Source organism: Octopus bimaculoides, chromosome 3 (genome assembly GCF_046866305.1).
Source record: "Octopus bimaculoides isolate indiv1 chromosome 3, ASM4686630v1, whole genome shotgun sequence".
Taxonomy (NCBI): Eukaryota; Metazoa; Mollusca; class Cephalopoda; order Octopoda; family Octopodidae; genus Octopus; species Octopus bimaculoides.
The window spans coordinates 142,100,477-142,112,976 of NC_142930.1; positions in this window are offsets into that span (position 1 = coordinate 142,100,477).

Consider the following 12,500-nt stretch of genomic DNA (forward strand, 5'->3'; position numbering starts at 1 on the left):
ATATATATATATATATATATATATATATATATATATATATATATGTATGTATGTATGTATGTATGTGTGTAGCCACAAACATGCCGAAATTCATAGAGGAAATTGGTTATTTTAATAGATTTCTGTTCTTATTATATGCAGACAACATGCACTGTTTGTAGAATCAAATTAATATCTGTTAAGGATAATGTTTGTTTACTTCGAAACTTTGCCGATAGAGGTCTCTTAAAATAATGTCTGCTGATAAGGAATTTACGCTATACTTAGTACTGATATGATATAGTTTACAGATAACTTTTTGAAAGAGTAGACAATGCAACAGGAATAAATGTTTTAGCATATCATGGAAAGACAATTGAATACAAGTGCGGAGTGATTCGAAATTTTACTATATTCTTAGTTATCCTTGTAATTTTACATTTCGCATGGCTGTACATTTGAAGAGGAAAGAAATAAATATTTTTAAGTATGTAAATTCATCGCATTGTTTTAAATAACTACTTCAAGCCAACCTCTGACAAGAAAACAAGCATACAAAAAACAGCAAGGAACAAAAACAATAAAAAAAAACAGATATACAGCAGGTAAATTTCCCTCATTACATACATTTTTCACAAGTCGGATTCTGTGAAACTTCGAAGTAAATATTCACTATATAAATACACCCACACTTGCACCGTATGCACATCTTCATTGCTATTTTGTCAACAAACTATTCAATCTGCAGAGAAAAAAGGAATACACGAAAGCATAAATGTATATATGATTACATTATATAAATGTATGTATGTGTGTGCGTGCGCGCTGGTATCTATAAATGCATATATATATATATATATATATATATATATATATATATATATATACATATATATATATATATATATATATATATATATATATATATATATATATATATATATATATATATATATATATATATATATATATATATATATATATATATATATATATATGTATATATATATATATATATATATATATATATATATACCAGAGTAAGCACATGAAATGTGCAACAGGTGGAAAAAAGAGTACTCAAATACCAGAGGTAGAGTAATGTGCTTTATTTAAAAGCAGCAGAAATATAACAAAAAAACCGTTACTCTGAGTTTTTTTGTTATATTTCTGCTGCTTTTAAATAAAGTATATATCTATATATATATATGTGTGTGTGTGTGTGTGTATAGATTTATATTATATATATTTCTTTTTTCTTCCCTGGTTTATTATCATATTTTAACTTATGTCCATTGTCTGGAAATCTTTCGTCACATATCTGTGGTTTCTTCAGCAGCACTTTTCGTTTCCGTGTGTATTCTTGTCCTACTTACTCCATTCTGTTCTTGTAAGACACATCTTTGAAGAACAGAATGGCGGAAGTGGAGCAAAATCCCACGGAAACAAAAGGTATCGCTGAAGTGGTCCCAGATACAACACACGATTTCATACCTGGAATCTTGCAAAACAAATTGATAAGCGTGTATATATATATATATATATATATATATATATATATATATATATATATAACAGTCAAAGAACTACTGATTCTAAACTACAAATTTTTCTCTGTATATTTTATATTTGATATCTCTAAGTTAGATGGTTAAACCGTAATCCCTTCCACACGGGACTTTTTTTTCATACGGGACTATTTGTGACGCACATGGAATAGATTTCTTTGAGGTGAGATGCCGAAACTCACTGGCCGATGAATTCGTAAGTGCCTTTCTTATCGTTGATTTTTGGTGTCGCATGGCCAAAAATTACCGTGAATTTTTTTAGAGACACTTTCAGATTTATCAGAATATTTGGACTGAAGATTGGAATAGAGAAATTTTCTTTCGCTTAACCATGAAACGATTCGTATCCAATTAACTAAAGACTTGTTTTGTTTATGCTTTTCCCTCCGGTTTTTGTTCTATGTGTGCCATAAATATCGCCATCCGTTTAGAGAAAAATTTGTAGTTTAGAATCAGTAGTTCTTTGACTGCTATTTCTAAATTTTCAGTATGTTGGAGAAGCATCTCAATGCTAATCCCTGTATACTTATGATGATAAATGGTTTTACCAATAAAGGTTTTTTCATACTGAACTACTTGGCAAAATTGTTAATTATTAATTCTTTTATTAATTGACGATTCCCTGCCCTTATTCTTGTATATTTTATATTTGATATCTCTAAGTTAGATGGTTAAACCGTAATCCCTTCCACACGGGACTTTTTTTTCATACGGGACTATTTGTGACGCACATGGAATAGATTTCTTTGAGGTGAGATGCCGAAACTCACTGGCCGATGAATTCGTAAGTGCCTTTCTTATCGTTGATTTTTGGTGTCGCATGGCCAAAAATTACCGTGAATTTTTTTAGAGACACTTTCAAATTTATCAGAATATTTGGACTGAAGATTGGAATAGAGAAATTTTCTTTCGCTTAACCATGAAACGATTCGTATCCAATTAACTAAAGACTTGTTTTGTTTATGCTTTTCCCTCCGGTTTTTTGTTCTATGTGTGCCATAAATATCGCCATCCGTTTAGAGAAAAATTTGTAGTTTAGAATTAGTAGTTCTTTGACTGCTATTTCTAAATTTTCAGTATGTTGGAGAAGCATCTCAATGCTAATCCCTGTATATTTATGATGATAAATGGTTTTACCAATAAAGGTTTTTTCATACTGAACTACTTGGCAAAATTGTTAATTATTAATTCTATTATTAATTGACGATTCCCTGCCCTTATTCTTGTATATATATATATATATATATATATATATATATATATATATATATATATATATATATATATATATATATATATATATATCTTTTGAATTCGCTTATGGTAACGTTAAGGATATTGCAAATTAAGCTTCTATTTCATTATGCCGGCTACCGGCTAATGATACTGAATTGTGAGTCAGTGTATCGGACAGCATGTGGACAGCATGTGATTTCTTCATCATTTTGGTTGAATGAAGATATTCTGGATTGTAAATATTCAAACATTACAATGGCATATATAATAACATCTTTAAATTCACTCACGTTTTCACTTTACAACCCAGATTATTCATATACTTATGATATAAACATGCGTAATATGTATACACTTTCGATGTAGAAATTTTTCTAATAATTCTAACAATTGCGTGTGTTTGTATATACTTTAAAAAACATACTTCGCGTGGAACAATAAGAGAATTAATCAGTGAACATACGCTACTGTGATTGATATGATTTAGTCACAATGTTCAATGCTTATATATATTATCTAGTATATATACACGGATGAGTATAAGAAAACACTGATGGGCTAATCCAGGATGTGTGAGATAAAAATATACGAATATATGCATAAACACGGAACAATAAATGTTTGCGCGCGCACACACAGACAAACGTGTTATTATGCACGCCAAGTGCGCATGCATGTGTGTAGACTTTTTATGACCATATATAACACCCTGTAACTCTATCTATAAATATATACTATTTCTAGTGCAGGCTTTCTCTGTATAGTATATGTACATACATACATACATACACACACACACACACACACACACACACACACACACACACACACACACATATATATATATATATATATATATATATATATATATATATAAATAAATATATATATATATATATATATATATATATATATATATATATATATATATATATATTTATATGTATATATATTTACATATATATTTTTACATATATATATTTATGTATATATATATTTATATATATACATTTATATATATATACTTGTGCGTGTGCGTTTCTGTGTATGTGCTTGCATGCGTGTGCGCATGAGTGTGCGTGTATGTATATATGTATATGTGTATGTATATGTATCATAAAGGCACCCAAAGGGGGGAAATTCGTTCGGTTACGTGTTGTGACTGATAATACTATTTATAATATAGATGTAGTCTTCAATATATTTGTGAAAAATAAAATATTGAACAATAGAAACAAGTACAAATACTAACAAATGCAACATTCACTGCAACAAGAATTAAAATTATTTATGCAGACAAATCAGACAAATGCCAACTTTTGAGATTGTTATCAAAAGTAAAATCAATCTTCCCGAATACATTTTCCACTAGAAGTTCCAACTTGTAACTTTGATAGTTGATAAAAATCGATTAGTTTCGTTCGATTTTCGATGGCCTGTGTATTCTGATGATACCGAACGGCTGTTTTCCCTCCCTTGCTAAATATTTATCGAACAACTCTTTATCTGCCACTTGCATATACTGCGCAACTTTAACCAAGTTTTTTCGGTTTTTTTGTGTCGTATTTTTTTTTCGATACACATTGAGTTGTAGTTAGCCAAACCATTGCTGGTTCGTATAACGTTATCGCTTTGTGCACTTTGTATACGGTAGAAACAATAATTCGACTGTTTTGAACTAAACTTCTCTTTAGATAACTGTCAAGTCTTAACAATCAATGAAAGACTCATATGTTTCTTATAGCTACATCATATTACAAAGGCGAATTCCCTTCTCACGATAGAAACATATCATGGGTTTTAATAAACGCTAACTCTTTGCATCCTCTACTAAATATTTATACACATAACTCTAACCACTTGCAAACAAACACACACAAGTAAACAAAGGCCGGTTGGTTGATAGGGAAACATTCATTCACAGACAAGATAAAGAGAGAAAAAAAGCATTAAGAAATTATTAAGACAACCTCTTCAATCAAACCAGAATCCTACGCAATAACAGTGTCCTTTCTATTAAATGTCTTATGTATTGCACAATCGACTAAACGCACTAAATATGTTTTCATTACACGAAGTAACTGTTTCGGTTCTTACACTTTCTCCACAATTACATATGCCTTTTCATCCGCCAAGTAAGCTTCGAGAATTGAAACTAAATCTAAATCACAACTGTCATTATTCAATTATTTAAATCTTAAAGTGTTTGTAAAGAGTATGCCTCGGGAAACGTGTATTTCAATATTGTTCTATTTCTATGCGATCTAAGTTCAAATCCAGCAGAGGTTAACTCCACTTTTCTTCTGTTCGGGGTCAATAAAATAATGTGTAAGTCAAGTACTAAGGAAGATGATTTTAACAACTCCTCCTCTTGAAAACTGTTCAAATTGTGCCCAAAGTAAGAAACGATTATCGTTTCATTATTATTAGTGGCTCATGTATGATCAGTAGGGTTGATGTAATCGACTAGACCCCTTCTCCCAAATTTGAGACCTTGTGCCTATAGTACAAAAGATTATTACTGTTTCATGTCTATAACGAAACTTTTGAATATTTTTTCAATTATCGAAAGTAGTAGGAATTTAGGAGCCTTGGAATTCGTGTGTGTGTGTGGTTAGGTGTGTATGACAGACAAGAAAAAATGTGGAAGACTGAATGTAGTGATAGTATAATTATTGGAAAAATTGAGTGAAGTCGCCAAGAGAATGTTTGTACTGTGACACTGTAAAATTATTTGTTTACACTTTTGAAGCCTATCCCTCAATTTCGTCGTTCAAGCCATTGTAGAAATTTCTATTAATCATGATTTATAGTACGAAATAACAATATGTAAATGCTCTAGACTGTAGAATGGGTGTTGTAGTGGTGCTGTCCTCGCATCATCTTGAATAAAGTTAAGATGAATAAATATATTATAACGTATTCATATATATACATACATAAATTCCTACATACATATACAGACAAATATACATAATGCATACATACATACATACATACATGCATGCATATATATATATATATATATATATATATATATATATATATATATATATATATATATATATATATATATATGTATATATATAATATATATATGTATATACGTATATTTACAAACATACTTATACACACACACACACACACACACACACACACACACACACACACACACATATATATATATATATATATATATATATATATCTTCGACTAAAGACGGTGCTCTAACAAGGCCGCAGTCAAATGACTGAAACAAGTAAAAGAATAAAAGTAAGAGTATGTGTTTGTGTGTGCGTGTTTGTATATGTCTAGTATCTTATACTGATTATTGGCGAGGAACTTTAAGTCAATTCATTTCATCCGCAAAATACCCTTGGGAAAATCATAAACACAGACATTTCTATAATATTTCTTCGATGAATCTGTGGACTAAGTAAGCAATCAATATATATTTTAAGATGATATCATCAATTTAGAGTTTCTTAGAGATGCACGTGGCATACTTTCGTAGACGGGACGTATTGAATGTAATATTCGTACAACATCTTTACTAATCTGGGACGGATTTGAAGTTAGTGATTACAAATATTCCACTAAATATCGTAATGTATTTCGTATGCTGTTCTTCTCTCTCAAACACTTTTCCTGATCCTGAAAAACTTATTTAAGTTATTGTTATGACTCGAAAAAAAATATGTGAGTCACCCAATAATATGCGAGGCAAGTTTCACACTATTTTCCCTTTTTAAGCCACTCATATTTATCGTAGTGTCCCTAGAGATTCAATTCAATGCATTTATTTCTGAGAAAGAAAATATCGTTCAGTTCGTTAACAGGAGAAAAGAGTTGGTATGGCTGATTCCACCTTTAACATATTGTGATCTAGTCGCTATATTTGATATCCCAGCCAATGTTTAACTTGATGTATAGACTTATTTTCTCATTTCTGTGTATAATCTACCATGCCAGTATCCCAGACTCAGAGGCTTAGTTTCACTAAGACCTACTGTTATGATTATAAACATTTTTCTATTGCAGAAGATCTTTGAAGGCAACAATAAATCTACCTAATGTTAACCTATTGATCATACAGTTCTTTAAATACTTGATTGATTGATAAGTTAAAGAATTTTTCTCTGGAAGTTATCAATGTTTACATTTAGAAAGGAATCAAAAGAGAATATTTCATATTTGCTTTAATTTTTTTTGTTTTGTTTTATGATTATGATTGAGAATGCACTTGATGGATTTTGTTTGTTTGGTTAAAATGAAGGGAAAGAGCCAGTTAAATAGCGCGTAATGTTTTTCATGTATGGCTTTGTTTGTTTCTGTTCATTGTGCTGGATTTGAAGAACGCTGGAGCATTTTAACCCCTTTCGATTCATTGATTGTAATTTTAGATGGCAATGCATCATTTCGTTCACGTCAAACGCTAAAACTGCCTTTACTCTTTCGACAAACGAGCAAAATTAAGAGAAAGAAACAAAAAATGTTGCATGCAATTACAAAACCAATTAGGTTCACTCATGCATTACTTCATTCGTTTACATTTTACAGATCTATTAACACATAGTTACGAAGGTCACCGACGAGGGAATTAATATATCATAAATCTGTCAGACTTTTAAAGAGTGCAGTATCGGGAAGGGTGGACTTAAATATTTCGGATCTTTGGGAACTGGGAGTTGTAAAGTCTGCAGCTTCATTTAAATATAATTGCTGGAGGAATGATAAGAGATTTCCATCAATGTGGTACTAGGCCTGTCATCGTCGGTTCACTCAACATACAGCATCGCAAACAAAATTGAAACTGCGGCAAAGATATTTTTAACTGAACTTTATTGACAACGCTGTGATTATGTGTATAATTACTTTTTTCTAACTGTGCAAGATCATAAGTTTTATTGATGAAGCATAAGACCGTTTAAATAAACCCATAATGTTAATGATTGTCTATTCGCTGGTACGATACACGTACATATAATCAAATCAATAGTAGGTCTTGTTTAGAGCTGAAGGGCAAAGTTGAGTAGGAAACTAGATTTGAGGTATCAAGTTTAGTTTTGTTTTAAGGTTTTCAGTTTGAATTTCGAATTCAGTCGCAAACAATTTAGCATTCAATGAAACGCAAAGCGAAAGAAATAACTGCTAGTAGTGCATTGGGCAATATTTTTTTAGCTTACTTTACACTTTCACGCCGAACTGTGCATCGATTAATGGTATTTTATTTTCAAGTAACTTGCAAATATTGTGAAGTTGTTTCACTTTCTATTGCTTTCTTCCTTTTCTCATGTCGTTCAGTTTCTCTCTCTTCTTTTCCTCCTCCCTCTCTCCCTCTTCATATCTCTCCTTTTCTGTTACTCATGCTGAAGAGATGTACGTCAGTGGTTTGAGCATTTCCCAGTAATTCGGATCATCAGTCAACCTTCATTTTTCTTTTTAATTTTTCTTGAAATATTTAAGTCTATCCAAAAAGGGTGAAATGAGTTCGCGAGAATGGCGAGAAGAGCAGATGTCAACTCGGGATTTGCGGTTGCTTTCGGACAGTTTATGAGGCACACATTTTCCAAGTTTAGGAACCTTTCCAAGTTGTTGAAGATGACGATGAACAGTTGTATGGTTTGAACTGAGCTTTATTGCCAATTCTTCAACTGATAATGCAGGATTTTCTTCAAGTAGTGCCTCAAGGAGCTTATCAAACTCAACTATTCGATCTTCGTCTTCAAAACTGAAATCTCCATTTCTGAATTTTGCAAACCATCTTCTACAAGTTCTTTCATTCAAGCATTCTTTCTCATAAACTGAGTGTATGTTTCGAGTCACTTCGGCTGCAGAGTTTCCTTTTTTGTACTCATAGAGTATTATGTGCCTTAAATGCTCTTTGGACACTTCCATGCTAGAAAGGGTTTTAATCAAAGAAACTTGAATTCTATTATTCTGTAAAAGAATATTTAATTAGTTTAAATGTACACCAATGTATAAAAAAAAAAATTCAATTCCATTAGACATTCTAAAACACTATTAAATTTCATTCAATTTTTAAAAAAGTAAAATCGGACAGAACTTATGGGATGACCTGATAGAATATCTGCATACAATGGACATATGCTTTGTGTAAAATACACTTGCAACATGTCAATTTGTGGAATGATTCTGTGGTAACAAATCTGCTTTCGAATCTAGCGACATTTAGATGAAAACGATGACAGTCGTTCAAGTTTTTAGTTATGTCCATACTTTTCGTACCAGCATCATTCTAATCGGTAGTTATCAGCTCTGAGCTTTATAATCATGCTTGCTGCACATCTGGGTAAACTAATTAGCACATTAGTATAAATTCGACAAACGCTATAAATTGACGAAGGGGACATCATCCAATGAAAACCAAACACAAAGCAACCGATCTACTTAGTAATCAGAACTTGCAGCTAAGCCGCTCTTAAATCAAATTTTATAACCCTCAAAATATAGGATGAACACACGTTTATGTCTTTGATAGAGTGTCTTCTCGATGGAGATATCTACACGACTACATGACAATAGTGGAGGCGCAATGGCCCATTGGTTAGGGCAGCGGACTCGCGCTCAGAGGATCGCGGTTTCGATTCCCAGACCGGGCGTTGTGAGTGTTTATTGAGCAAAAACACCTAAAGCTCCACGAGGCTCCGGCAGGGGATGGTGGCGAACCCTGCTGTACTCTTTCACCACAACTTTCTCTCACGCTTACTTCCTGTTCCTTTTGTGCCTGTAATTCAAAGGTTCAGCCTTGTCAAACTGTGTCACGCTGAATATCCCCTAGAACTTCGTTAAGGCTACACGTGTCTGTGGAGTGCTCAGCCACTTTCACGTTATTTTCACGAGCAAGCTGTTCCGTTGATCGGATCAAGTGGAACCCCCGATGTTGTAAGCGACGGAGTGCCAACAACAACATAACAATAAATAATGAAACAGAAACAAATACTCTACGTTCCACCTGTAAGTTCTATTCTTCCGAATTTAAATATCAAATATAAGAAAACAATAAACAAATTAGACTCCCGAATCGATGATCAGCCAAGGAAACTGGTCTGATGTGATGTACTAGGCTACCGAGAATAATTAAATGTTGATTTCGAAATATATCTTCATATCTCAACTCAGATCATGCAAGGATGAATATATCTTCAAATATTATGCCAAAATAGGCCTAGTTGTCTATATTCTTTGCGAAAAGCCGTTGGCATTGTTTCTACTCGGAAAGAAAGGAAGTCAATATAAAAATAAATGGCAAGTGATTCAGGTAGTTTATGATATGCGTATAATGATATGTGAATAATTTAAAACATTTTTGGCAAACGAAGTCTCTGAAACTGACGCATTGCAATTACTTAATGAAATATTTGGCGTCAAAACTGAGAAAGCCTGACCAGTCATAATGCTATAGATTTTGCTTTAATTGCTATGATAATGAATTATCGCTTACATTAGCATACTATTGATGCTGGTGCTGTTGGTGCAGCCAGTGCTTCTATTATTGATGCTGCTGCTGCTACTACTACTACTACTACTACTACTACTACTACTACTACTACTACTACTACTACTACTACTACTAATGCTGCTGCTGCTGCCGCCGCCGCCGTCGTCACCACCGCCACCACCACCACCACCACCACTACTACTATTACTACTACTACTACTACTACTACTACTACTACTACTACAACTACTACTACTACTACTACTACTACTACTACTACTACTAATAATAATAATAATAATAATAATACTATTAGAACTGCTACTGCTGCTTTTACAGTTGATGATCGTGATGATAGTGATGATGATGATGATGGTGAGGAGGAGGAAGACGACGACGTCGACGATGATGTTGATGATGATGATGATGGTGAAGATCATGATCATGATCATCATCATCATCATCATCATCATCATCATCATCAACTATAAAAGCAGCAATAGCAGCAGCAACAGCAGCAGCAGCAGCGGTAGTAGTAGTAGTAGTAGTAGTAGTAGTAGTAGTAGTAGTAGTAGTAGTAGTAGTAGTAGTCATCACTGTCATCATCTCTAACGGCAAAAATTCTAAACAATTCTAATACCAGTTTTACTCTCACGACCTTATGTTCCGTCTTAGCTATTGTATTTTAAAGACAATAGAATGTTCATTGAGGGAGATTTGCTTGCTATTTCTAGAAGGTTGAACCAATTATGGAATAGTTACGTGGTCATTCGAGCACTTTTACTATAGTAATAGCCTTGCAATCTTCCTCAAATCAAACCTTCTTTTGGAACACCTTGCACCTCATACTGGAATGAACGCTTAAGTAGATGATTCGATAATCCGAGAGAATTTTAACCACATGGATATCTTTTTGTTGCTAAGGGAAATTCTATATCTAAATTAATAATCTTCGTCAAAACAAGAAAGTAGAGATTATTCATAAATTTTAATTATGAATTATATATTCTAAATTTAGACTCTTCTATCTACCAAAGGTTAAATTTTATTTATCATTTTTGTTTTGTTTTCTATATCTACATGAAACTGCAATAATATAAGTTTTGCCAAGATTAATGGTTCCTTGCCAACAGAGATTTTATAAGCTTGTTGAATCGACATATTTGTCAACGACAGCAAATGTGTGACTACATATTCAATAGACACGCCTGCTGCATTTGCTGTTCCGTTCTGCTCCTAAAACATACTACGGATAAATACACAAATTTCCATATCTGTCGTCATGAATCTCTTGAATGCAAATACACACACATGCACACACACACACACTTACACCCTCCACATACACACACACGGAGGGATGGACGCTCAGATAGATATTTATATATAGGAAAATAAGTTCAAATATAAAGAATTTTGAAACGCAACTAGAGTCCCTAAGACGACTTATTTACATTTCCTTAGTGGGCTTCAGGATTTCCTGATTCCCAAAAGAAGTTTGAGATTTAGGAAGCTGGAGCTCGGTCATTTTGTCTCGAGCGAACTTGAAAATTAGTTACTTTTATGACTCAGATTTTCATAAAAAGAAGCGAAGCTTTGGATTCTTCTAGTCAAGTTGCTATTGTGTCTAAATATCCTGGAATGACTCTTCGTGATCTAGTGTCTTTGTTTAGTGGAGGCGCAATGGCCCATTGGTTAGGTCAGCGGACTCGCGCTCATAGGATCGCGGTTTCGATTCTCTGACCGGGCGTTGTGAGTGTTTATTGAGCAAAAACACCTAAAGTTCCACAAGGCTCCGGCAGGGGATGGTGGCGAACCCTGCTGTACTCTTTCACCAAAACTTTCTCTTACTCTTACTTCCTGTTTTTGATGTACCTGTAATTCAAAGGGTCAGCCTTGTCACACTGTGTCACGTTGAATATCCCCTAGAACTACATTAAGGGTACACGTGTCTGTGGAGTGCTCAGCCACTTGCACGTTAATTTCACGAGCAGGCTGTTCTGTTGATCGGATCAACTGGAACCCTCGACGTCGTAAGCGACGGAGTACCAACAACAAGTGTCTTTGTTTATCATCAGTTTGATTTCTTGATACTTGTTATATTGTTTGTAGATGGAAGCTTTATCCAACAACGAGTTATCAATATAATATTGTTTTGTGAATTCAGGTTCATAATAAATGAACTAAATATGACTTTGCTCTCTTCTCTAAAAATGAGGATACTCAATTTCTAGCGTTTTCCACTCTGAAGTCTA